The sequence below is a fragment of the Salmo salar genome, unplaced genomic scaffold (genome assembly GCF_965601325.2).
Source record: "Salmo salar unplaced genomic scaffold, fSalSal1 ptg000432l, whole genome shotgun sequence".
In the NCBI taxonomy this organism is placed as follows: domain Eukaryota; kingdom Metazoa; phylum Chordata; class Actinopteri; order Salmoniformes; family Salmonidae; genus Salmo; species Salmo salar.
In genome coordinates this window covers 249,666-257,500 of record NW_027675387.1, presented here as the reverse complement: position 1 = coordinate 257,500, position 7,835 = coordinate 249,666, and positions in this window count along the sequence as shown.

The following is a 7,835-nucleotide window of genomic DNA, read 5'->3' as shown; positions in this document are numbered from 1 at the left end:
ACAAAAATTGACCACGTCCAGTCAGCTCCATTTTGTCTGATTAAACGGACACCAACCTGTCTCAATAGTAGTAGACTGTTAGGAGTGTTTTACTGTCATTCACTATACTAACATTACACCAACCTGTCTCAGTAGTAGTAGACTGTTAGGAGAGTTTTACTGTCATTCACTATACTAACATTATACCAACCTGTCTCAGTAGTAGTAGACTGTTAGGAGTGTTTTACTGTCATTCACTATACTAACATTACACTAACCTGTCTCAGTAGTAGTAGACTGTTAGGAGTGTTTTACTGTCATTCACTATACTAACATTACACCAACCTGTCTCAGTAGTAGTAGACTGTTAGGAGTGTTTTACTGTCATTCACTATACTAACATTACACCAACCGGTCTCAGTAGTAGTAGACTGTTAGGAGTGTTTTACTGTCATTCACTATACTAACATTACACCAACCTGTCTCAGTAGTAGTAGACTGTTAGGAGTGTTTTACTGTCATTCACTATACTAACATTACACCAACCTGTCTCAGTAGTAGTAGACTGTTAGGAGTGTTTTACTGTCATTCACTATACTAACATTACACCAACCTGTCTCAGTAGTAGTAGACTGTTAGGAGTGTTTTACTGTCATTCACTATACTAACATTACACCAACCTGTCTCAGTAGTAGTAGACTGTTAGGAGTGTTTTACTGTCATTCACTATACTAACATTACACCAACCTGTCTCAGTAGTAGTAGACTGTTAGGAGTGTTTTACTGTCATTCACTGTACTAACATTACATTTAATTTATCTACACACTTTACAATAATCCCTGGCAGGATTCTCACCTTGAAACTTCATTGTGATTTTTTTCTGTTCTGTTGTGTATATTCTGATGGGTGAGGCCTGAGCTGGAATGTGAAGCTAACTGAAGCTGGCTAGCTTTAGAAAACCAGTATATCAAGCCTGTATCATAGTATACCCCTCAGGCTACGTTCAGGTTTCAGCAAGAGGCAGGTATCAACATGCCAAGTCGTAGGCGACAACCTGGGTTGTATTCATTAGTTTACTCCACAGCCAGTTAAATAAAACATAAACCGCTTACTCTAAACGCTGTACAACGTGACCTAAACGGTTTCTGTTGCCAAACGTTTTGCTACGGTGGGCACTAATGAATACACACAAACTGTTTTGAGGAAGTGTAAGTTGTTGTTAGTCTCTCGAACAATATTTATTTGTCTCTCTTTCACACAACATACCTTCCTGAGTGAAAGGAGTTAACTGTAGATTATAAAGAGAACATGTTTGTTTGCTGCTTGTTGTGTTTTAAGCCTGTTTTGAGAAGACAAGTCTATAGACCTATGATACAGTACACTCTTAGAATAAAGGGTTCCAAACGGGTCCTCCGGCCGTCCCCATAGGAGAACGCTTTTGGGTTCCAGGTAGAACCCTTCTGGCTTCCATGTAGAACCCTCTGTGGAAAGGGTTCTTCACGGAACCCAAAAGTGTTCTACCTAGTACCAAAAAAAGGGTTCTACAAAGGGTTCTCCTATGGGGACAGCCAAAGAACCCTTTTAGATTGTAGATAGTGTAGGAGCGATCACCCTGGGGCACACAGATGGGCACAGAACGAATTCACCCCACACATCTAATTTATATCAAAAACATTTTAAGGAGACTAGGACTATTAATACACACAACAATACCATCAACTATATGAATACACATAACAATATCATCAACTATATGAATACACATAACAATATCATCACCTATATGAATACACACAACAATATCATCAACTATATTAATACACATAACAATATCACCAACTATATTAATACACATAACAATATCATTTACTATATTAATACACACAACAATATCATCAACTATATTAATACACACAACAATATCACCAACTATATTAATACACATGACAATATCATCAACTATATTAATACACATAACAATATCATCAACTATATTAATACACATAACAATATCATCAACTATATTAATACACATGACAATCGTCGTCTTACCTTTTGTCTCTCAATAGAAACAGAGTCTGAATGATCATTCGGTCGTTGAAAGTTACTTTCGTTTGCTCTGCACATTTACATATCAGGTTCTACCTGTTCTCTCTCCGAGTCCCTCTCTCTTTACAGCTCTTACAATGAGCCTTGGCAAACATTCTACAACTGTCTGGAAGTCTATTGGAGGGATGGTTGTGTTCTATTGTGTTGAGACCTGGTGACTGAGACGGCCGTGGCATATTGTGAAACATCAGCAAGTTCAGCAGTCTTCATCACTGAAGCTCCTGCCAAACGTGCCCCAACAAACACCAAGCGTTAAGCTCTTCCTGAGCAGGGTCGCAGTCTCTCCCCAGGGGTAGCAGCTCCTCTCTCTCGCCTAGGATTTTAAGACATTGGTGGCTTAGCCCATAGCCATTAGGGAAGGAATTTCAACTGCTAAATCCATGAATAAAGTCTGTTATATTTGTAGAATAATGTAGGGGATGTGTTTAATAAGTGCATGTCTCCATGACTACCTGTTACTGTACCACTGTTGAAATGCCTCAGTTAGATGTCCTGGTGAAACTATAATAAAGTCTGTTATATTTCTAGATGAATGTAGGGGATGTGTTTAATAAGTGCATGTCTCCCTGACTACCTGTTGCTGTACCACTGTTGAAATGCCTCAGTTAGATGTCCTGGTGAAACTATAATAAAGTCTGTTATATTTCTAGATGAATGTAGGGGATGTGTTTAATAAGTGCATGTCTCCCTGACTACCTGTTGCTGTACCACTGTTGAAATGCCTCAGTTAGATGTCCTGGTGAAACTACCCTTTAGAATTGGATTTACTAAAGTTTGTATCATTCACAACTAAAGTTGCCAAATAACAGTTTAAAATTATCACTTTTATTCTCAACATAGACACTTCATATGAACACTCACTCTGGAATGATACAAATATCCTTTTTATTTCATTCAAGCAAAATACAGTTATATTATTATTACTATAAAATCATATAATATAAAATAATGGCACATGACTTATATGTATAGACCCATCTAGTCTACTAAATGAACAAGTCTACAGTCTATATCATAGCCAGATAACATACAGTATCTAGTCTACTAAATGAACAAGCCTACAGTCTATATCATAGCCAGATAACATACAGTATCTAGTCTACTAAATCAACAAGCCTACATCCTATAACATGGAGCATAGCCAGATAACATACAGTATCTAGTCTACTAAATGAACAAGCCTACATCCTATGACATGGACCATAGCCAGATAACATACAGTATCTAGTCTACTAAACGAACAAGTCTACAGTCTATATCATAGCCAGATAACATACAGTATCTAGTCTACTAAATGAACAAGCCTACAGTCTATATCATAGCCAGATAACATACAGTATCTAGTCTACTAAATGAACAAGCCTACAGTCTATATCATAGCCAGATAACATACAGTATCTAGTCTACTAAATGAACAAGCCTACAGTCTATATCATAGCCAGATAACATACAGTATCTAGTCTACTAAATGAACAAGTCTACAGCCTATATCATAGCCAGATAACATACAGTATCTAGTCTACTAAATCAACAAGCCTACAGTCTATATCATAGCCAGATAACATACAGTATCTAGTCTACTAAATGAACAAGCCTACATCCTATGACATGGACCATAGCCAGATAACATACAGTATCTAGTCTACTAAATCAACAAGCCTACATCCTATAACATGGAGCATAGCCAGATAACATACAGTATCTAGTCTACTAAATGAACAAGCCTACAGTCTATATCATAGCCAGATAACATACAGTATCTAGTCTACTAAATGAACAAGCCTACAGTCTATATCATAGCCAGATAACATACAGTATCTAGTCTACTAAATCAACAAGCCTACATCCTATAACATGGAGCATAGCCAGATAACATACAGTATCTAGTCTACTAAATGAACAAGCCTACAGTCTATATCATAGCCAGATAACATACAGTATCTAGTCTACTAAATGAACAAGCCTACATCCTATGACATGGACCATAGCCAGATAACATACAGTATCTAGTCTACTAAACGAACAAGTCTACAGTCTATATCATAGCCAGATAACATACAGTATCTAGTCTACTAAATGAACAAGCCTACAGTCTATATCATAGCCAGATAACATACAGTATCTAGTCTACTAAATGAACAAGCCTACAGTCTATAACATGGACCATAGCCAGATAACATACAGTATCTAGTCTACTAAATCAACAAGCCTACATCCTATAACATGGAGCATAGCCAGATAACATACAGTATCTAGTCTACTAAATCAACAAGCCTACAGTCTATATCATAGCCAGATAACATACAGTATCTAGTCTACTAAATCAACAAGCCTACATCCTATAACATGGACCATAGCCAGATAACATACAGTATCTAGTCTACTAAATGAATAAGCCTACAGTTTATATCATAGCCAGATAACATACAGTATCTAGTCTACTAAATGAATAAGCCTACAGTCTATATCATAGCCAGATAACATACAGTATCTAGTCTACTAAATGAACAAGCCTACAGTCTATATCGTAGCCAGATAACATACAGTATCTAGTCTACTAAATGAACAAGCCTACAGTCTATATCATAGCCAGATAACATACAGTATCTAGTCTACTAAATGAACAAGCCTACAGTCTATATCGTAGCCAGATAACATACAGTATCTAGTCTACTAAATGAATAAGCCTACAGTTTATATCATAGCCAGATAACATACAGTTTCTAGTCTACTAAATGAACAAGCCTACAGTCTATATCATAGCCAGATAACATACATTATCTAGTCTACTAAATAAACAAGCCTACAGTCTATATCATAGCCAGATAACATACAGTATCTAGTCTACTAAATGAACAAGTCTACATTCTATGACATGGACCATAGCCAGATAACATACAGTATCTAGTCTACTAAATGAACAAGCCTACAGTCTATATCGTAGCCAGATAACATACAGTATCTAGTCTACTAAATGAACAAGCCTACAGTCTATATCATGGAGCATAGCCAGATAACATACAGTAGGACAACTCATATTCTGTTCTTCTATAATACATGTTCATTTAGATCTGCCTGAAATAAATAATGGATTCATTGTGATGTTGTGTATTACATTTTTTGTATGTTTTTATTTTTGTGTAGATGTTCCAAAGGTGCTTATCAGTGGTTTGTATGAGGCTTGTAGACAGTGGTTTGTATGAGGCTTGTAGACAGTGGTTTGTATGAGGCTTGTAGACAGGGGTTTGTATGAGGCTTGTAGACAGTGGTTTGTATGAGGCTTGTAGACAGTGGTTTGTATGAGGCTTGTAGACAGTGGTTTGTATGAGGCTTGTAGACAGTGGTTTGTATGAGGCTTGTAGACAGTGGTTTGTATGAGGCTTGTAGACAGGGGTTTGTATGAGGCTGGTAGACAGTGGTTTGTATGAGGCTTGTAGACAGTGGTTTGTTTGAGGCTTGTAGACAGTGGAGGCCTGGAGTTGCTAAACGTGTCAATGTTAATTAACAGCCATTTACCTTCAGGTCAGCAGTCTTTTGCATGACAATAACCGGCAGACCACAAAATCTAGTTCTAGGCCTTTGTCTTGGTCACCTAAATCATCCTCTTTCCTACCATTTGACCCTGGCTGCTGCTGTTTTTTAGGGTCTTCCTCTGACACTGCCTGGTATAGAGGTCCTGGATGGCAGGAAGCTTAGCCCCAGTGATGTACTGGGCCGTATCAATACTGGCTCATATCAATGCCACATACGCTGTTTTCTAAATGAGAAGTTGGTTTTTAGGTGCAGTTACTCTGTAAAGTTAGTGTATTCTGACATGACCAGGGCAAAACAACTGGAAATAAAAATCAAGTGTCTGAATAACAGCACAACTCTCAACCTGACTGATCAGAAGCTACATAGCCCCCAGGGTATATGAATATAAAGAGACAAACATGACTGATCAGAAGCTACATAGCCCCCAGGGTATATGAATATAAAGAGACAAACATGACTGATCAGAAGCTACATAGCCCCCAGGGTATATGAATATAAAGAGACAAACATGACTGATCAGAAGCTACATAGCCCCCAGGGTATATGAATATAAAGAGACAAACATGACTGATCAGAAGCTACATAGCCCCCAGGGTATATGAATATAAAGAGACAAACATGACTGATCAGAAGCTACATAGCCCCCAGGGTATATGAATGTAAAGATACATGAGACAAACATGACTGATCAGAAGCTACATAGTCCCCAGGGTATATGAATATAAAGAGACAAACATGACTGCTCAGAAGCTACATAGTCCCCAGGGTATATGAATATAAAGATACAAACATGACTGATCAGAAGCTACATAGTCCCCAGGGTATATGAATATAAAGATACATGAGACAAACTTGACTGATCAGAAGCTACATAGCCCCCAGGGTTTATGAATATAAAGATACATGAGACAAAACAATGGACCTGTTGAATGGAATAAGTTATAAGACCTCTATGATTCATTTCATTCTTCAGTTCTACCAGCTAATGTGAGATGTTTAGCATGTTGGGGGTAGGGGGCAGTATTGACACGGCCGGATAAAAACCGTACCCAATTTAATCTGGTTACTACTCCTGCCCAGTAACTAGAATATGCATATAATTATTGGCTTTGGATAGAAAACACCATAAAGTTTCTAAAACTGTTTGAATGGTGTCTGTGAGTATAACAGAACTCATATGGCAGGCAAAAACCTGAGAAGATTCCTTACAGGAAGTGCCCTCTCTGACAAGATCTTGTTCTTCTTGTCTCTGTTTATTGAAGACTGAGGATCTTTGCTGTAACGTGACAATTCCTACGGCTCCCATAGGCTCTCAGAGCCCGGGAAAAAGCTGAATGATATCGAGGCAGCCCCAGGCTGAAACACATTATCGCCTTTGGCAAGTGGCCGATCAGAGGACAATGGGCTTAGGCGCGTGCACGAGTCGACCCCGTGCTTTATTTTCTTTCGTCTTTTTACCTAAACGCAGATTCCCGGTCGGAATATTATCGCTTTTTTACGAGAAAAATGGCATAAAAATTGATTTTAAACAGCGGTTGACATGCTTCGAAGTACGGTAATGGAATATTTAGATTTTTTTTGTCACGAAATGCGCCATGCTCGTCACCCTTATTTACCCTTTCGGATAGTGTCTTGAACGCACAAACAAAACGCCGCTATTTGGATATAACAATGGATTATTTGGGACCAAACCAACATTTGTTATTGAAGTAGTAGTCCTGGGAGTGCATTCTGACGTAGAACACCAAAGGTAATAACATTTTTCTTATAGTAAATCTAACTTTGGTGAGTGCTAAATTTGCTGGGTGTCTAAATAGCTAGCCCTGTGATGCCGGGCTATCTAGAATATTGCAAAATGTGCTTTCACCGAAAAGCTATTTTAAAATCGGACATATCGAGTGCATAGAGGAGTTCTGTATCTATAATTCTTAAAATAATTGTTATGCTTTTTGTGAACGTTTATCGTGAGTAATTTAGTAAATTTTTTGTAAATTCACCGGAATTTTGCAGGGGGTATGCTAGTTCTGAACGTCACATGCTAATGTAAAAAGCTGTTTTTTGATATAAATATGAACTTGATTGAACAAAACATGCATGTATTGTATAACATAATGTCCTAGGTGTGTCATCTGATGAAGATCATCAAAGGTTAGTGCTGCATTTAGCTGTCTTCTGGGTTTTTGTGACATTATATGCTAGCTTGAAAAATGGG